Here is an 8,151-nt window from a genome sequence, read left to right on the forward strand (position 1 = left end):
TTTTGGGGGGAAAGGCATCTAGTCTTCATTGAATGACATCAGGGAATGGAGAATCCACCACTTTCCTTGGTAGCTTGTTCCTGTGGTGAATCATCCTCGCTGTTGACTATTTGGGGCTTAGTTGTAACATGAATTTGTCTCTTTTCACCTTCCAATCATTGAGTCTTGTTATGTCTTTCTCTGCTCCATTCAAGAGCCCTTTAATACCCAATCTTTTCTCTCCATTAAGGCACTTCAACACTTCAGTGAAGTCACCTTTCAATCTTCTTTTGATAAGCTAAACAGGTGGAGCTCTTTCAATAGCTCACTGGAAGGCATTTTTCTCCAGTCCTCAGAATATTTTGGTGGCTTTTTTCTGCCCCAGCTCCAATTTCACAGTATCTTTTTCAAATGAGGACACCAAAACTAGAGACAGTATTCCAATATCAGTCTCACTGATGCCGTGTCACCTCCTGTGACGTTATTGACATAATCTGTAACTTTATAGATCACCATTGTGACCACTGTTCTATATTTGCAGCCAATATGATAGAAAGGTTGTAGTGAAACGGGTCTATGGAGAGGTTCTGATTGGCTGATTATAATTATGCTATTTCTAGATGTGTATCATTTTTGTAGTTGATGTTATGAATATTGGCTCTATGCTGTCTGTATTCAAACTTGTGCTATGCTTCCGAGGAACACCCCAGCCAGACAAGTTGGTGTCAGTTCTGCCTAGCCTGCTTGATGGCCCATTAAGGACCATCAGCTCTACAATCAACGCATTGAGAGAAAGCAGATACGCCTTGTGGCTCAGCAAGGTATGCAGGGACCTGCCTATGGACAAAATTCAAAGGTTTTTCTATGCCACGTGCTGGATAGAGTGTCCTCGGGACAAAGAAAGCAAAGACCACATGGCAAGAGACTGTAAAAGGCTGATGCCTCGTCTCCAATCCTGCTTCGTACCTCTGAAGGGACTTTGCTACAAACTGAAGCTCTGTACGAAGGACTGAATGCCCCATCCCAGCTGTGGATGGACTCCAGAGACTTGATTTGAACCTGTAGTTTATTCCATCACTGCTACAAGCCTGCACCAAGAACTTTGCCATTACTGTATGTGAAGGGTTAAAATTCATGTGCATTTTATATAACAACCTGGTCTATGGATTGTGCCAGCTCTTTTCCAGACCCAAAGTCCAGAGTATAATCAAGGGACCAGAAGCCTAGCAAATAGTGACCAGCTAAAAGAAAGCTGGGTAAACAGAAAGCCTTGCTTGCTAAGATAGGCTTGGTCAGCAAATTGCCAGGTGTTGGAGCTAAGAACTAAAGAATTGTGTCTTATTCAGAGTTGCAGATTGAACAAAGAATCCCTGTTCCTGTTGTGTAAATCTCTTCTGTAGGGAGACCTTCTTCCCACAGATCCAACCTTGAGTTTATGGAAAGTTGGCAGATGTCAGTATAAGATATGGCATCCTTCCACCTCCCTTCCCAGGGACCAATGCCTGCCTTAAGACACACAGAAAACAATCTTTATTGCCATATACTTTCACTGTTTCTTTGCTTTAACCCCTAGGAATGTACCTGGAGGACAATCAAAGGAGTTGCTCCATTCCTATGGACCTCAAATCAGAATTCAGCATAGATATTTTATACTAATAACATTTTATCAAAGTATTCATGAAATGTTAACTTGCTAACTTGAGACCATGGGTGGAGACATTATGTAACCTGTTAACCTTTGGCTACTGTGCTTATCATGTCTTGCTGCAAAACCTATCCCAGAGTTTGGAACTCCCTACCCCGTCACTTTCCCCCACCCATGGAAAATCTATATATTCTATTGTAATCAATTAACAGTGTCTCTGAGCTTAATAAGCAAGGTGACACTCTGCCAGTGCTGTGTGTAATAAACTCCTATTCTTGCCCTCTACACGATGGAGATTTATGTCCTTCACAGACACCTGCTGAATAAAGAGGAGATTCAGCATCCAGCTTGGCTGAATGTGTCTTCTCTCCCCACAGCTTGGTGATCTTCTGAGGAAATGGAGAAGACTGCCTTTGCCTAGCTGTACATCGCTTGCAAAAGAAACAAGTCTTCTTGGTGGCAAGTGTTGAAAGGAGCCATTAGACAAATGTGGAGACAGGAAAAATGTCCCCCAACTCAACTGGCATCTGTGGATGCTGAAGTCACAACACAAAGTGCTAAACAGTATATGAGCACAGGCTGGTGTCAGAAGAGTCTCTACCAAAGCCTTTTCCACCAGCAGGGGCCTCTCTGTGCACAGAACTCCTGATAGTGTGATGGCTGCAGGCAGTGGAGAACTCTATTTTGGCATCTCTTAGTCAGTGAACATCTACAGAGGCTGTTTAAAGGTCTCTAGATAGTGATCTTTGGGAAGAGCTGGCTGAAGTGTCTTCCTAGTAACCAGGAGATCCTGGCTTGGCCTGCCAGTTCTTCCTTGCAAGTCTTGAGGGAAATGGGGAACATCTGTAGTTTGGAATTTGCAGGTGTTGTCTTGGACCATCAAATGGAACAGTTGCAAGCAGTTTCTTGAGACAGGCACCATGGCTTAGCTGGGTAAAGCACCTGTCTAGTAAACAGGAGATCCTGGGTTCAACTCCCAGTGGTGCCTTGCTCTACGAGTTTTGTCCCCTCTGCTCACATTTTCCTGTGTCTTTCCAGGAAACAGAAGAGACCTCCCTTGGTATCCAAGTCATTGCTTGCTAAGGAAAAGGCTTCTTTGGAGAGAAACATTGGAAAGAATCAAATCACAAGCCTGGAGTTGATGAAAAGGCTGCTGTGACTGGCATTGGCATGGTGGTTGCTTTGACTGCAATTGCTGCAACACAAAAGCCTGCACCACACGTCCTTGTGATTCGCTGGAGATGTCCACACACAGATGTCATGTCATCTTCCTTTTGATTGTCACTGATGAACAATGGGGCAGCTGGGAGAAAAGTCCCAGAGGCACTTGCCAGGTAAAGTGGAGGTTAGAGATGCAGCACCCAGTGGTGCCTTGCCAAATGTGTCCACTTCTCCCACTTTTTGGTCAATCTTTTGAGGAAACAGAGAAGACTGCCTCTGCCTTGCAATGAAAATGCTTGCAAAAGAAACAGGTCATTTTTTCTGACAAGTGTTGGAAGGAGGCACCTAAGAAACGTGGAGACAAGGAAAAGGTCATCGTAACTCAACTTGCATCCATGACTCTTGAGGCCACAACGCAGAGCACTGAGCACTGAACGACCACAGCTGGGGACAGAAGGGTCCTTTTCAAAGGCATTTTCCACTAGCAGGGTCTTCTCTGTGCACAGAATTCCTGATAGTTTGATGTCTGCTGGCACTGGAGATCATTATTTTGGCATCTCTCTCTCTCTCTCTCTCTCTGTCTCAGTGAGCATCTGCTGTGGTTGTTGAAAGTCTGTGATGGGATCTCTGGAATGCAACCTGAACAGTGGGACCCCTGAACCCTTTGTCCTACCACCTGGACTCCCTCTCACACATGTAATGCTGAGACAAGCTGTGAATCTCTGGCAGATATTGCACTTACACAGACACCCGTAGGTAGGGACACAGCCAACTGAATTACATGAATGCTTCTCCCAGCCACTCATAACACTAATGATAGAGAGTCGCCCCCCCCCCAGCTCTGCAGCCTTTTGCCCCTGGATCATACCATCTTGCCTTATCAGTGTGAGTTTATTACGCAGGGTCCACCCCTCCCTCCCTATGAATAGTACATGAACCAGCCTTGTAATGGAGCTGAGATTTCCCAAGAACTTCAAGTAAGATGCACCAGTTTAAGTACAGCATAAAACAGATTTATTAACTACAGAAAGATGGAATTTTAAGGATTTTAAGTGGTAGGAATAAAAGATCAAAGTAAGTTACCATGGAAATTAAAGATAAATTCACAATCTAAGTTTTACACCTTATTACACTAGGCTGTAGTTAGGTTATGCACACAGGAAGGCTTAATGCTCGAGCTGCTGCACATGCTGGGCAGGCTTGAGGCTGGGCTTCCCATGGCAGGAGAGAAGAAGAAGACTCGGCCCATGGAGGGGCAGGCTGGGGCTTCCTGGATCCCATGTGCTCACAGCCAGTGCCCTGCCCCCACTCCCAAGTCATCCAAGGTGCCCCCAGGTCGGCCAGAATGGAGCAGCAGTTTTCACTGCACTATGTCCACTTATGGCTTACAGGCAACTCCCAGACTCACCACAGCCCACCATCTCGGCCAGAAAGGAGCCCACTCAGCCTCACCACTGCTGCTTTTCCTTCCCCCCAGAACCCCGCTTCTCCTGGGCTGTAAGGACCCATCCCTGGGATGCCAAGAGGCAGCCACAGGGGTCTGTCTCCCAGCAGCCAACTGCATCTCCATGGGTTCAGCCCTCAGAAGGGCAGGTGGGAGTTTCCTGGATCCCAGTTGCTCACAGCCAGCCCAGCTTCCACCTCTAAAACCATCAGTCATGCCCCCAGGTTGGCCATAAAGGAGTAGCCATTCTCCACTTGGACTCAGCTTTGCTTGTTTTCCTTTCACCCAGAACCCCCCTTCTTCTCCTGGGCTGCAAGTAGCCACCCCTGGGAAGCCAAGAGGCAGGCACAGGATTCTACCTCCCAGCAGCCAACTGCACCTCCCCAGGCATTGCAGAATGAAGGGTGGTGCTCTGCTATCTCCACTTAGCTGCACAGCTTCTTCCCTGCTTTTCTCAGCTCAACTTTCCTCTATTGCCCCATTCCTGCCTCACTTCCTCCTTTGGCCAGTCATGCAAAGGAGCCCAGCAGGAAGTGACAGCCTCTATAGGCCAACCTCCAACAGCAGAGGTGGCCAAGCCACAAGCCTCCAAATGGTGACTGGCCTAACTACTCTAGGTTCTCCAGCCTGACACCAAGGTGCTTTCTCCACTGCTGTCAGCATCCTCTGTCATGCAGGAGTTGTAGTTATCCCAGGGATAGGCCAATAGGAGGAGCGGCCTTTCTGAACAACAAGGGGATCTGGGAAAAGGAAGCCAGCCTGTTTCTGCGTGGTTTTGAACCAAAGACTTTTTGCATGTTAGGCAAATATGATAACCACTATACTACAGAAACTCCACCTACTTGGTTGTTGCTCACTCTGGCACAGACCGATGGACAAATCTAGAGAATGTGGTGGTAGCCCCTCGATAGGTCAGCTGGCAGAGCAGAGGACTGGAGCCAGCACTCAGGAAGTCGTCCTTACGTCACCCCTGTGACTCCAGCTTGAGGGAGAGCTTCTTCTTCTTCTCCTTGCTGACAAAGAGCAAGAGAAGAATGAAAGGTCAGGTGGGCCAACTCGGTGCAGAAGCCCATGCTGTCTTTTCCTGCTGCATAGCCTGAAATGAGGGACTCGTGGCAGTTAAAGGAACTGCTGCACTCTCAGAAAACATCCTGCCCGTGCATAAAGGAGGATAGAAGAGCCTGTTAGTCTAGCATGCTCCCAACTGAACTGTTTCAGCAGCTGCTAGGTTTCTTTTTGGCCTATTACTTTTCTGTCTGGGATGTTGTTGTCAGCTGTGGCACAGAAAAAGGATGTAATTGCGAGCTGCCCATGAAGATAAGATTAACTTTTGCCTTCCTTGCTCGGCTTTACTTGCTTCCTCACCCTATTCCTGCCTTAGTTCCTGTGTTACCTGAAGGCAACGGGGGCCCAGCAGTACGAAGAGGAAGTTAGACAGCTAGACCCTGGTGGCAAAAGTCCTACCACCGCTTGCCACCCCACTCTCTTCTCCCAGCTTCACATATTGACTGCCAGGGACTTGGTGCCCAGCAGCGCAACGGAAGGCAGTGGACAGAGCCACCCTCGCCTTGAAGCTCTGGCTCATTAAACTGTATCTTCAGTCGCTGATGGCCAATGAGAGACCAACAGCGCTTGCTATTTTAGCACTTGAAAATGCCATTGGTCAGTCTCTTTAATGCTGTTACATAACAAATGAAAATAGAATCTCAGTGTGACATTCTGTACCTTTGGGGGAGCGTGCTGTAACCCCCATATTCCTCATTTTCATATAATCGTGATCTTATATACAGAGCATGCCTTGTAAGGCATCAGGGGAAAGGATATGATCTGCTGAAAGTCATTTCTCTACCCATAGATGTTTACCATTCATGCATATGAAGTTATGAGAATTGTGCAGTGTGGTTATCACTATGCTGTAAGGTGGGGGAGTCAGCCAAATATTAGCTCCCCAGTGACAACAGCAAGGAAAGTAACCAACACCCGGACAGGGTGTCAAACAACCCATCAACAGCCATTGTTCAGCAAGGGAGCTACAGTGCAATCACTTACCTGCAAGAGGACACCCCAGGGGAATTGCTCAGACTTGCTTGGAGAGACGCAGTGATGCTCACCTGACTCTGAAGGGGGAGCAAAGCCAAGAGGGAAGAAAGGACATGATAAAAGCAGAGACATTTGCCATGCTTTGTCTCTCTCGTCCACCTACATCTACAGACACCCCCACACCAAGCAACTGAAGTGCTGACGAAAGGGGAGAGCCTGGCTGAAAAGCCACCAGCCGGCCTGTGGTGAGAAGCATCTAAGTTTGTAAGGGCATTGAAAGGGTTAAGATCAGCTTAGAGTGCATTTTGCTTTTATTTCACAAAAACATCGAGGAGTCCGGTGACACCTTAAGAACTAACAGATTTATTTGGACACAAGCATTCGTGGGTAAAAAGCCCTCTTCTTCAGATGCATGGAGTGAAAATTGCAGATAGAGGCATAAATATATATTGGAACATGATGTAAAGGGAGTTACCATACAAGGGAAGAACCAGTGTTGAAGGCTAATTCAGTCAGGATGGATGTGACTCTCTCCAAGTAATTGACAGGGAGGTGTCAATACCAAGAGAGGGAAAATTGCTTTTGTAGTGAGCCAGTCACCCCCAGTCCCTCTTCAAGCTCAAATTAATGGTGTTAAGTTTGCAGATCAGTTGTAACTCTGCAATTTCTCTTTGAAGTCTGTTTTTGAAGTTTTTTGAATGGCTTCTTTTAAATGGCTACTTTGAATGGCTACGTTTAATTGTGTTATTGAATATGAACATGTAAAAGTGTTATGGAAGTCCCATGTGGTCTAGTGGTTAGGATTCTTGGCTTTCACCCAAGCAGCCTGGGTTCAATTCCCCACACAGGAACAATGCAGCGCTTCTCCTTGGAGGGGAGGCAGGAAACAAAAAGAATGGGAAGGGATCCTGCCAGCAGCAGAGCTGGATAGAGTTGGGAGCAGTACTGGATTTGCCATAGTGCTAGGCCCACGCTCTGAAGGGACCTGTAACAGTAATTTCCTCCCCTCTGCAGAAAGGGAGCCTCAGAGCAGCCTGGATTCAGTAGGGGAGCTGGGACCCCATAGGGCCCTGGGAGCTGTAGTTCCTTGACCAGCTCCCTGCCTTGGAGCAGAGAAGGAATATTTCCCAGGATTCCCTTGGTTGCTATCCTCAGGAAAAGGAGGGAGGAAGCTGTAAGACTCCATGCACTGCAGCTGCCTAGGGCCAGGGCTGAGGATTTAGAGTCCCTAGTGCTGCCCTTGCAAGGTTTAAGCATGCTCAGCCTTGGCATTGCCTCTGCTCCTGCGGCTAGTAGCTGCAGCTGTCTAAGGCTGGCCTCTGGCAGTTGCCCCATGGCTGTAGCTAGAGAAACTACAAGTGGCTCTATGACTCCTGCGGGCCATTAAGCTAGAGCACCTAAAGACACTGGAGTTAACCTCAAGGAACAGAGGTCACCAGTAGGAAAGGAATGTCAGGGAAGGCAGGAGCATGTCAGGCTTGCAGAGGGAGCTTCCAGCTGGTTGGGAGCATGTCCAAAGTAGAAAGGAAACAAGTATGGGGAGAGGTGGTGGGTGACCAGGTAGCAGACTAGCATGTAGATGGGAGCAGAGGGAGAGATGCTGGTGTCTTCAGATTCCCAAGGGCTAAGTCCTCACTTTGGGGAAATAGTATTTGCAGGTGGCTTGCTCACATGGCAGGATGGGGGCTGGGGGAGGGATCTGTCAGAACTGATCAGGTGTCTGCTGGCTTTAGGACTTAGAGCTGAGACTAGGACCACATGCAGTGACTGGTGACATGGGGGGGTACTGGAGACATGGCTAGAGAAGGTCTGAATGAGGAAAGAGATAAATCTGTGGGGAGTTTCCTTGGTCACTATGAAAGTTCTGCTCACTGTGGACACT

General features: G+C 47.6%; 3 non-coding genes across 3 annotated transcripts; 2 read left to right on the plus strand and 1 right to left on the minus strand.

Annotated features, from left to right (window-relative positions):
* The first annotated feature begins 2,538 nt into the window (after positions 1-2,538).
* On the plus strand, positions 2,539-2,612 carry TRNAT-AGU. Its single transcript has one exon. It is a non-coding gene; the product is annotated as a tRNA-Thr (tRNA).
* Positions 2,613-4,989: 2,377 nt separating this feature from the next.
* Positions 4,990-5,062, minus strand: TRNAV-AAC. Its single transcript has one exon. It is a non-coding gene; the product is annotated as a tRNA-Val (tRNA).
* A 1,986-nt stretch (positions 5,063-7,048) lies between these two features.
* TRNAE-UUC lies at positions 7,049-7,120 on the plus strand. The gene has a single exon. It is a non-coding gene; the product is annotated as a tRNA-Glu (tRNA).
* Positions 7,121-8,151: the final 1,031 nt, after the last annotated feature.

Source organism: Gopherus evgoodei, unplaced genomic scaffold, assembly GCF_007399415.2.
Source record: "Gopherus evgoodei ecotype Sinaloan lineage unplaced genomic scaffold, rGopEvg1_v1.p scaffold_81_arrow_ctg1, whole genome shotgun sequence".
Taxonomy (NCBI): Eukaryota; Metazoa; Chordata; order Testudines; family Testudinidae; genus Gopherus; species Gopherus evgoodei.